This window comes from Orycteropus afer, unplaced genomic scaffold (assembly GCF_000298275.1).
Source record: "Orycteropus afer afer isolate SDZICR_OR568_19922 unplaced genomic scaffold, OryAfe1.0 scaffold00013, whole genome shotgun sequence".
Taxonomy (NCBI): Eukaryota; Metazoa; Chordata; class Mammalia; order Tubulidentata; family Orycteropodidae; genus Orycteropus; species Orycteropus afer.
The window spans coordinates 19023470-19035886 of record NW_006921600.1 but is presented as its reverse complement, the minus strand read 5'-3'; positions in this window follow the sequence as shown (position 1 = coordinate 19035886).

Below are 12417 nucleotides of genomic sequence, written 5' to 3'. Positions count from 1 at the left end.
AAAAAAAAAAAAAAAAGTGGACAATGAATAAGAAGGACCAAAGAAGAACTGATGCTTTTGAATTATGGTGCTGATGAAGAATATTAAGTATGCCATGGACTGCCAGAAAAATGAATGAATTTATCTTGGAAGATGTATAGCCAGAATGCTTCTTGGAAGTGAAGATGGTGAGTCTTCATCTCACTTACTGTGGACATGTTATCAGGAGGACCAGTCTCTGGAGAAGGACATCATGCTTGGTAAAGTAGAGGGTAGACAAAAAAGAGGAAAACGTCAATGAGGTGGATTGACATAGTGGCTGCAACAATGGCCTCAAACAGCAGCGACTGTGAGGATAGCGCAGGACCTGGCAGTGTTTTGTTCTGTTGTACATAGAGTTGCTATGAGTTGACTCGACAGTACCTAACAACAACAACAAGTGGTTACACCTTGCCCCAGTGAAGGAGAAGGAGGATGAAGAGAGAGAGAAAGACACCAGGCCTCTGCTTCAGTGGTATCAATAGGTTTGGTGTCAGCCAGTGCAGTAATCCATGGTGCCCTCCCCCCATGGAGCGCCTCCTGAACCATACCACATAGATTGCTTAGTAATATTTATTAGCAAATTTAACCATAGAATAATATATGATAAACATATTTATAAAACTGCTTAAATATAAATATATTTATAAATTGCTTAAATGTTTAAATGTATTTTTAAATTGCTTAAAATGTAATATTTACAAATTGCTTTAAAGTGTATAATCTACACTTCTTAGATTATGTGAATAGTAACAACAAAATTGTTTTGTAAAACCTTTCTACATTGAATTACATTATTTGTAACTGAGTGAAAGCCTTTTTTGATTTTTCTCTTTTTCCTTTGATTATATTTCATTCTCAAGTTATTGATACAGGTTCACAAATACTAATTACCACATATTGTAGCTAAAACACCAGAAAATTTGACAAAATCAACAACTATAAAAACACTGTCAGTGTGTCCTTGTAGTAGGTGCAGACGAAACCACATGATTTGAAGTGTCACTGTAATTGGGTAATACTGACAGCTCTGACTGGAGCATATCAGAAGGTTCAAAAATTAAATTAGCACAGAGTTTGAGCCTTAGAAGAATATTGATACATGTAAGCTGGTGTGGTAGTTAAGTTTGTGTGTCAACTTGGCTAGGTCTGGTTGAGTGGCTGGGCAGCTGGATGTAGTTATTCTCCATGATGAAACTGGTAATTAACTCCATGGTGGAATCTATCAGAGCAGCTGAGTAGTTGCTTTAGGGATGTGGTCTGCTTCCAGTATGTAAGAAGCAACTTTGCGGAAAGTCTCCAGCTTTTTGGCACCCTTGTGTGTAGCCAAGTCATTGTTCAGCAGCCTGCCATGCCCTGATAGTCTTGGGACTTCTTCTAGACTTGAATTTGTGGCCTGCCATGTTGTTTGGTAACATTATAAATTGCCTTTTTCACTTGTCAACCTTGGGCTTATCAGCCTCAGCAGCCAGCAGCTGAGTGAAGAAAAGCCTCCAGCTTCAGTGGGCCAGGAGCAGGAGACAGAGCTGAAGCCTAAGATTGAGTGGCTCTCACCCAGCCCCTAGAGCCTGGTACATTGAACTTGGGCTTAAAGCCTCCAAACAAGAGAATAAACTCCTATTTGTTAAAGCCATCCCATTTGTAGTATATTTCTGTCAGAGCAGCACAGAGGTAACCAAAACAGCTGGGCTTACAGAAAATATTTTTGTTGCTATAACTAACTACAGGGATATTTTTATTAAAAACAATACATTTCAGCTGAAACACTGCATAAAAACTTTATAGACAGTCATTTTGGTGTCACTCCTCTGATAGTGTCACCCAATGTGGTCTGCACCCCCCTTAACCTCTCCAGTAATGTCACTGCTCTGCTTGCATGCTGCACCCTTGGTCCTTCCCTGAGAAGGTCAACTAGATGATACTATGTGTCAGGACAACTCTTGGTGACAATTTCTATCTAGTCACCTTCCCTCACTAGGAGCAGGTGGATCCTCTACTTATCTTCTTATATATGATCCTTTCACAGGTGGGATAAGCCAGATCCAATCGCCAATAACCAAGGAGTAAGAGAAGGAAATGTTAGGAGGTTCCATCAGTACTGATAAGCAATCTTCAAGGTGATAGACACTGAGGGGTTATGTGACAGGAGCTGCATGTAGATCTCTGCTCTCACAAGGGGAGGGAGCCAGGTTGTTGGAATCCCATGCATCTTTGTTAAAGCAATGGGCTCTCTGCCTCTCAGATGGCAGGGGTGGGCAGAGACAGGGTGACAGGGTACAGTGGGGGGACTGAGTCCTAGCAAGAAGGGCAGGGATGGCAGGGAGGAATAATGTACTTTAACATCTGGGGTTGGGAATTGTTTCTTTAAAGAAAAGATGTGTGCATGTGTGTGCACACATGTGTGCATGAGTGTGCTTGGGCATGTGTGTGCATGCACATATATGAAGATGTGCATGTGTGTATATGTATATGTGTGCGCATATGTGTGCATGCATGCATGTGTACATGTATGCATGTGCAAGTGGGTGCTTGTGTATGTGTGTGCATGTGTGCACCCGTGAATGTGTATGTGCATGTGTGTGTGCTCACACATGTACCCATACAGACTTTTAGGAAAGGGGCAGAGTATAAGTAGTCATAAGGGCCAAGAAGCTTAGAGATACAAATCTCAACATTTCTATGATGGCTGAAGGCAGCGAAAGACTTCTCCTCTTGTACCCAGCAGAAATCAATGGCCCAGATAGACTTACTCTGCCATTCACAGCTTTATCACCAGGGGGATTAGAATTAGGATTTGCTGATTGCTCACCTCTAGTGGTGCTTTTCCTGAACAGTGGTTCCTATCCTCTAGCTGCCCCTCCCTCCCCTCTTCCTCCGCTCAGGCCCTGGGGAGTGAAAGTGGCACTTGCCAGACCAAGAGAACACTACAGGATATTTTCTGACTCCCAGGGAGCAGTCTCCCTGCACTCTTACCCCAGCTCCTCCTCCACTCCATCCTGGGATCACTGCTGTTCATGCCAGGGAGGGTTCTCTGTTGTTTTTCTTCCCAGGTCTCCCCAGTGGGCTCTGATCAAGCCTTGGAAACCACACCAGCTCTCCCAGGGCCTTAGCAAAACACGCAGTGTTTGTCCTCTCCACTGACAGGCTATAAAAGTTGGAGTTGTCTCCCTGAATTATGAAGGGTTCCAAAGACATGTACTCATTTGAGAGGTTGGGGAGTGGGGCTCTGCTCCTTTCTGGGGCACTGGCTGGGCTGGCTTTGCAAAGTCAAAACAAGATTCATTACCCTGGGGCCAGGAGCAGGGAGATACACCGCCTGACCCTGCAGACCTGCCCCATATGTCATGGGCCTGTCAGAAATCTCCCAGAATTCCCTTTATTATCTAAAGGTCGCCACCCGGGCAGAGCTGAGAGCTGCATGGTATAAACTAAACTACAAGAGCAATCAATTTCAAGCAGCTGCCTTCCCCACAACCCTAGCCCCTGCTTCCCCTTCCTTAGACTATGGCCTCTTCAACCCTCTTTCAGGGAGGGCAGGGAGAAGAATCCCCTTGCTATGACCACCTCACCCGAAGGTCAGAGAATTTCTGCAAATAAGCAGGACTCTGAGGCTATGAGAAGCTGGCCCTGTGAGCACACCTGCCCTCCTGGCACTAAAAGGGTTACCCCACCTCCTCCCTGACTCTGAGCAGGACCCCATTTAAACCATTTTAGTAGCAGAGGAGCTGTTCTGGTAGGTACTCGGGGATTAAAAGTCTGGAGATGGAATTCTCAGCCTCCTTTCAGAGGAATGAAAAGGAACAAAAGTGGAGACATGGTTTTGCTAAATTGAGGCAAAGTTCATGTTAGGGGCACTCATCCCTCAGGGCCAACAAGTAGCTACTATTTGTATTATTCATTAAGCATCTGCTCCATGGCTGGCACTATGCTAGGTGCTTCATATAGGGTACTGTTTGTTTTGTGATTTTCTTGCAAGGTGGGTATTATTGCCAATTCACAGATGAAGAAACTGGGTCTCAGGAAGGTTGAATAACTTGACTAATATCATTTAGTCAAAAAGCAAAACGTTCTGATGTCCATGCTTTCCCCGCTAATCCACATTACCTGGATTTTAATAATTCATTTTTCAGTCAAGCTCTCTTATCATTGGTCTGGGAAAACTCACTGGGATATTAAGTAAGACTTGGCAAGTACTTTCATTTTAAAGGTCAAAACTTATAGCTTTACAGTCCCAATTATTTCTTTCTTGAGCTGATCCTCTATTTTGGTAATGGCGCAGGTCTACGCTGCCTCCCTGAAAATGCTCCAGGTAAGATGTTCACCTACGTCATCACCCAGACCTTCTGCTGAGAGGATGCTGGTGGAAGCCACTGACAGTTAAGATTCAGCCATAAATGTCCTTAAGGTGTGCCTAGTACAGCTTCATCTCTGTCTCAGACTCCTTGCTCAACTACCAAGCACATAACCAAGGGTGATATCTACATACGGAAACCTTTCATAGCTCCCCGCTGTCACTCAGGTAAAATAATCACTGCTACACACCCAAGTTCAAGTCCTCCACATGCTGGCTTTGCCATCTTTCTTTCTCTAGCTTCACATCCATCTCTCCCAGAGTGGCTTTGTTCCCACCTGTGGGCGGCACAGGTGGAGTCTTGGTGTGTTTTGTGGCCAGAGGTTTGCTAGCTGGCAGTCACTTCTCAGAATAAATCCAAATGATCTTTCCAAGGAGCATGGAAGTAGCTTCAGCCTTCTCACCCTATCCTTACTATATAAAGAAGAGCCAGGGATGCTCTGAGGTTGCGCTGGGGAAGGTGAGCAGGACATAGCGTTAACAAGTGCCCTACTAAGTAGCCAAATAAATTACGTAACTCTACATAAATAGTACTGATGCTGTCATTCAACATACCCGATGCCACTGAGTGGATATGGACTCATAATGACCCTACAGGACAGAGCAACACTGCTATAATCAGTCTCTGAGGATGTAATCTTTATGAAAGTAGATCACTTTCTCTTGCAGAGTGGCTGGTGGATTTGAACCGCTAGCCGTTGGGTTAGCAGTTGAGGACTTTAACCACTGTACCACCAGGACTCCTAAATATAATATTTTGAAAGAACAGCAGCACCAATTCACAGTAATGGGAGGGGAAAGGAGAAAAACAAAGGGGGAAGAACAAACAAACACCAGGCATTCATCATAACTCTTAGTCAGTGAACAGGCCCTTAAATCCTGCTTATTTTCCTCTAAAGCTGTCCACATCTTTTTCCTCTTGAAGAAAAATTTTAATGGCCCCCAGGAGTCCGGATGAGAACACTTCCTGCTTTTCTTGCTTTCCTTTCTGCCCTCAGTGGCCTTGCAGGGCAGCTGATGCAGTCTAAGGACAAGGCGCTCTCACTGCTGCTTCAGTCCCATGTCAGGAAAGTGGCCATTAGTGCTGATCAGGGTGAGTTTTTTTAATGCCATCCATTTCCAGAAAGGTTCCTCAAAGTTCGAAAGGGTGGGGACCTTTTCACCAGGAAGCCCCATGCTGCCTTCCTGAAAATGCTCCAAGTAAGGTGTTCACCTACGTCATCACCCAGACCTTTGGCTGAGAGGGACACTACTGGAAGCCACTGACAATTAAGATTCAGTCATAAATGTCCTTAAGGTGTGCCTACTGCAGCTTCATTTCTTTGTCTCAGACTCCTTGTTCAATTACCAAGCACATAACGAAGGGTGATGTCTACATACGGAAACCTTTCATAGCTCCCTGCTGTCACCCAGGTAAAATAATCACTGCTACACACCCAAGTTCAAGTCCTCCACATGCTGGCTTTGCCATCTTTCTTTCTCTAGCTTCACATCCATCTCTCCCAGAGTGGCTTTGTTCCCAAAAACTGGTTTGTTTGTTGAGTCCCCAAAACACCTTGCACAGTTTCACCTCTGCAGTCCTCTCTCATTAGAATGCCTGCCTCCATTTTCTTCTTTGCTTATGCAAACCCTGCCCATCTTTCCTCATGAAGCCTCCAGGACAGCCTCCCTACCCCCAACTACCTCTCTTTCCTCCAAAGTCAATTAAAACAGCTGTCAGCTCACTTGAGAGGTATTTCCACTCACACTGTATTGCAGGGTTGGCACTCTTTTCAATGTGACCATCTCCTACCTCTCCATTGAATTAGGGACTCTTTGAGGGCAGGACCAAATATCTCATGCTCCCTGGTATTTTCCTGCAGGGCTAGCATGGTAATATTCACTCAGTAATGTGCTCAGTCTAAATCACAGAGAGCAGGTGAGAGGGGAGACAGGTGCTCATTTTTTTCTTTTTTTTTCAGCTGACATTGTCCCTGCTTGTTGTTATTAGTTGATGTTGAGTTGGCTCTAAGTCACGATGGCCCAGTGTGTACAGAATGAGATACCGCCTGGTCCTGCACCATCCTCATGATTGTCCTTCCAATGTAGGGGGCTCATATTCTAGCACTATGCTGGACAATAAGGAGCTCTGGTAACACAGTGCCTAAGGCATCTGACTGTTAACCACAAGGCTGGTGGTTCAAACCCACCAGACACTCCATGGAAGCAGGACTGGGCAATCTACTTCTATAAAGGTTTACTGCCTCAGAAATGCAATGGAGGTCGCTATTAGTTAGAATCAACTTGATAGCAGTGGGTTTGGTTCTTTTGGTTTTATGTTGGACAATATTCTTTTGTGCTCCATACAGTTTCCATTGGCTAATTTTTGGAAGTAAACTCTAAGCCTTTCCTCTTAGTCTTAGTCTGGAAGCTCTACTGAAACCTCTCTACCATTGATGACCCAGCTAGCATTTAAAATACTGGTGGCATAGCTTCTAGCATCCCAGCAACATGCAAGCCAGCACATTATATGACAAACTGACAGGCAGGTGGTGGTTGTTCCAACCAGCCAGCTCTAAAAAATGGTTTGAACTAACATACTTGGGTCATAGATTCATCATAACAGAATTCTTTTGAAGGCAGGGAAGAAGGGGATGAGCCATTTGGGAAGAGTCCTGGCTGTTTATCTTGAATCTGCAGGGTGAGGAGCAAATGTCATTGGGTAGGTGTGGATGGAGAAGGAGAAGTTATCACCTCTACCTTTAAAGAATGCACAATTCAGACAAACTTGTGCAGGAAAAATCTTAGCAAGAGTGCTACAAAGACACAACCATATAATAATTTGTGATATTATATATTATGGTATCATATAAAAGCATATCAAAAACAAACCAAACTCACTGCCATTGAGTTGATTTCAACTCATAGTGACCCCCTTAGGGTTTCTGAGACAGCAGATCTTTATGAAAGTAGATTGCCCAATCTTCCTTCCAAGGAGTGGCTGGTGGATTTGAACTGCCAATCTTCTGGTTCCAGCAGTCAGATGCCTTAGTCACTATGTCACCAGAGCTCCATAAAAGCATACAGTATATGGCAAATTGATAACACAAAACATAAAAAGCACAGCTGATGGGTGGGATTCCCCTAGGAATCATCTATCAGGAAGTCAAACCCACTGTTACAGGCTGAATTGTGTCCACCAACATGTATGTTGGAATCCTAACCCTTATACATGTGGATATAGGAGCTCTGGTAGTGTAGTGCCTAAGGCACTTGACTGCTAACCAGAAGGCTGGTGGTTCAAACCCACTAGCCACTCTTTGGTAGGAAGGTTGGGTAATCTACTTCCATACAGATACCACCTTGGAAACCCAAAAAGGGATTGCTATGAATCTGGTCCTACTTGATGGCACATAACAACAACATACATGTGGATATATTCCCATCTTAGAAGAGAGTTTGCTTTGTTATGCTAATGAAGTTATATGGGGGTGTGTCTTGAGCCAATCACTTTCAGGATATATAAGGAGCAGACCAGGCGCAGAGAAAAGCAAGCAAAATGGGGGAAAGATCTCCATGTAGAGATTTCCAAGGAACCAAGGAATAGAAGCTGAGAAGAGACAAAGATTTTCCCCAAAGTAGAGAGAGAGAGAGCCTTTCCCTAGAGCCAGCACCTGGAATTTGGACTTCTAGCCTTCTAAACTGTGAAAAAATAAATTTCTGTTTGTTAAAGTCACCTACTTATAGTTTGTCTGTTATAGCTGTTGTTGTTGGTATGTGCTGTCGAGTTGGACCCAACTCACAGTGACCCCTCCTTGTGTTTCCAAGGCAGTATCACTATGGAAGTAGATTGCTCCATCTTCCTTCTGAGGCGTGGCTGGTGGGTCTGAACCGCCAGCCTTCTGGTTAGCAGTCAAGTGCCTTAGGCACTATGCTCTGGATTAACTAAGACACCCACTGTGGTGAATCCTGCAAGGCAGCAGGTGCACAGAGTGATGCTATGGGCTTTGGAGACAGACCTGAGCTCAACTCTCAGTCTACCACTTCCTAGTTCTATAGCTTTTACCATGTTATTTTAACCTTCCAGACTCAGTTTCCTCGGCTGGAAAATAATACCTCACAGGCCTGTTATGAGAATCAATGAGCTAATGGATGTGAATCTGTTTTGTAAACCCTGCAGTTCTGAATCAACACCATTGACTTGTGTTTCTGTTTCTGGAGAAACACTGGACAAGGGCATTATCTCCTTGATAGCAATGGCTCCCCTGTATGATGGCTACAAACACAGAAGGTTCTGTTCATTTAGGGAAAAACCAGTTGCTGTAGAGTCAACTCTGACTCATAGTGCCCCCATGTATGTCAGAGTAGAACTGTGCTCTGTAGAGTTTCTAGTGGCTGAATCTTCAGTAGATTGCCAGGCCTTTCTTCCAAGCTGCTGCTGGATAGACTCAAACCTCCAACCTTCAGTTAGCAACCAAGCCTTCATTTAGCTGTTTGCACCACCCAGGGACTCCTCAGGTCAGGTAAGCGGTGCCTACTGTGCAGTAGAATGTGGTCATCCATCTCCCCGCTCCTGAGACCCAGGCCTTTCAGAAGGAACAAGGTTTGGCAGGTCCACCTTCTCCCCTTACTCATCTGAGGCCTTTAATAGCCATTCTCACCAGTCCTCTCAGCCTTACTCTGTCCACTTCACCACTCCCACCTCTCCTCATCGCCTTTGGGTGATTTAAGAGCCACTGGGGCTGTTTATGCTGATATGTTCAAGTCTCTGTGGCAGGAAAGGAGGGAATAAAGGAGGAAAGAGAAACACTGGAAGAGAAAGAGGAGGAGAGATGCTGAGATTACAATTCGCAGGGCTGGAGAGTCACATTTTTGGGGCTCTTCTGACATAGGGCCTGCCCTGGAATATAGGATCAAGTTCCTCTCTCTTCCTTATCTTTGCCTGCCTCTTCTTTTCTCTGGTGCTTTTTCTGAACTGACAGTCAGCCCTGGGATTAAAAAAAACAAACAACAACAACAACAAAAAAAAACCCTACAACTTCCTTTATATGAGGAAACTTCTTAAGCAGGTGGTGTTGCCACCCTGTTATACTTTCCCACCTTCAATTTCTATATTTTTCTCTCTTTGTTTGAGACTCCCACCCCTGGCAGAAAAGATCCTGGACTGCCAAGCAGCCCCTCTTCAGTAGCAAGCACGTTTAAGGCACACAGAACAGGGGAAGGGCTGTGGAGGTGGATTGAAGGGGCACACAGAAACCGAAGGGTGGATGGAAGGGGCCTGGGGTCTATGCCACAGTCTCCGCCAAGGGAGCCTTAGACACCTGGAGTAGCATCACCCCCTTAGTGAGGGGGCAGGAGAGACAGACTTTTGAAGCCCTATCAGCTCTGGATGTCTAAGATCCCTGGGCCCTCCTCTGAGGGAAAGTGAAGGGCACACTATCAGGGAGGCTGAGACAGGGGAGGAATGTGCTGAGGGGAGAGCAGGGGGATGTCAGGCAGCACAGGGTGGGAGGACCAGGCGGGGAGATGAAAAGAACTCCCTGAGTGAGAATCTGGCCCCTGATGATGAATGGAGTGTGAGAGAGAAGCCTGGAAAAGGGTAAACAGCCAGGAGGGACGGGGGAGGGAGGGGTGAGGAGAAAGAATGTTGAGGTCAAGGAGCAAAGAAAACGCTCCTGGAGTGATTGATTCAAGATTCAACATGTTACACACCCGGATGGATGCACATGTGCACACAGATGTGCACAGCCACACACCCTTACCCCCATGCCTAAGCAGAGGTGTAAGCAGAAAAAGCCCTCTCCCAGACACATTCCACCCTCTGGAAGACCTTTCTTCTGATGTTTTGTCCTGAGGCTCCAAGGGACCCCACTGCAATATGAACTAACATTTGTGCAGTGCTTTTATTACAGGTTACTCAGAATTTCAATACATGATCCCATTAATGTGCTCTTCATGCAGCATGTGAGGTAGAGAGCAGCATGGGCATCCCTATTTCACAAGTGAGAAGACTTAAGTGTATGCAAAATGCAACCACTGCCATGGAGTCGGATCTGACTCATAGCGACCCCTCTTTGGGTTTCTGAGGCAATATCACTACGGAAGTAGATTGCCCAACCTTCCTTCTGGGGAGCCACTCTCCAGAAGGAAGACTTAAGTGTATCTGAGGTGAAATACTTTGGTTAAGGATGTAGAAAGGAGTCCTGATGGCACAATGGTTAACCACTGGGCTGTTAACTGAAAGGCCGGCAATTCGAACCTACCAGTAGCTCTACCTTGAGAAAACACTTGGCCATCTGATTCCGTAAAGATTCCAAAACCAAACCAAATCCACTGCCATCAAGTCGATTCTGATAGCAACTCCTAAAGAGTTTCCATGGCTCCAAATCTTTATGAAAGCAGACTGCCTCTGTCGCTCTCCCACAGAGCGGTTGGTGGGTTTGAGCCACCAACATTTATGGTTAGCAGCCCAATGCCTTAACCACAGCACCACAGCCGAGATAATCTTATGGGACAGTTCTACTCCATCCTTTAGGGTCACTATGAGTCAGAATTGACTTGATAGCACACAGCAACAACAAAGGGATGTGGAAGTGGCACTTGGTCTCAGGGCTCTTGAAGTTAAGATGTGTACTTATTCCTTCATGTCATCCTCCCTCTCTGCAGATTGTTTCATTGGAATAGAAGGTACTGGACGTGCCATTAACTGATACCTTCATGGAGCAATTGCCTACTCCTGTGATCAGGCTCTGCCTCCCAGGAGCCCATAGTCATGGATACACTATTATCACTCTTCCTGAGTCGGGGGTGGGATATAAGAGGCTGGGGCTTACAGTTGATCTCTTGGGGACTCCCTGAGAAAGTCAGGAGGAAAGTCAGGGTCTGGAAGCTCAATTGTCATCTAGTTCCTGCCTAGCCCTAGCTGGTAAGAAGGTGGGCTGGGGAGGGAATGAAGCCTGGAGGATGTCCTGGGGTGGTGTGGGGGTTGGGGCTTGCACAGGTGGTAGCAGATGGAAAGAGTTCTTAAGCAGGAATTTGCAGAGGAGAGAGGCTGTCATGCCATAGGCTTTTCCCTTTTCTGCAAACTGCCTTCACCTCTAGTGCAGAAGACTCTCTGCCAGCTCCCCTTCTGAAGACCACATTTCCACAGTCCTTTTAGCCAGACCTCTAGTGCAGGCGGCTCCTACACGCTGCCTCATTTCTCCCAGATACCCTTCCTCTTCCAGCTTTCTGCCCTGGCCCTGCTGCTCTTCAATTCTCAACCATGGCAGATCACTGATTAATTCAGGGCTGTTTAATAACCCTTCTATTCTGATGAAACAAGCTGTCTTGTTTTCTTTATTTTTAACACTGACTTTCGTTTCTTTGCTAAGTATCTTACTGTCATTTAAATTTCTCTGTCTCCAACCAAGCTGATAATAGACTGGAGTGAGCAGCTGCTTCTGTCCTGTTTATGACAACGATTAGAAGTTAGAGCTGCGCAGAGAAGGGACCAAGTCTTAGTTCAGAGAGGTCTAACCCTGCTTGTGGAGGGACTGCTGATTTTAACGTGATTAGGAGAACTCTAGCTCCAGGGGAGACCCCAGATAATCCCAGCCTCGCCTTCCTGGCACCCTGCTCTGAGGACAACCATGAGGGTGAAGGTGTGAGCACCAGCTTTACTTAGTTTGGAATTAAGGCCAGCAGCCGGGGGTCATTTTTTATCAACCTGACACTCAAGTTCACTTCTTAACAGAGTCTCTTCCTCCACCGAACTTACTGAGCAGCAATGAGGGAGACTTGAAGTTAGAGGATTTGGAGGGGGGTGGGGATGTCAATCATTACCTATTTACTTTTCTGCTCAATATAGAAATCTCCTCTTGAGATCTCCCAACCATTGCTTGAATTCCCCAAAGGATGTAGAGCTCATTCCCTCAATCTATAGCCTTCCAGGGCTGAATGTTTCTGGTAAATCACTCTCTTCTGTCCTCTTGCAACACATATATTTATTGTATGGCAGTTATCTGTGTGCGTGCCTCTTCTCCCTTGCCACATTGCAAGTGCCTTCAGAGCCTGGACAATAACTTGCA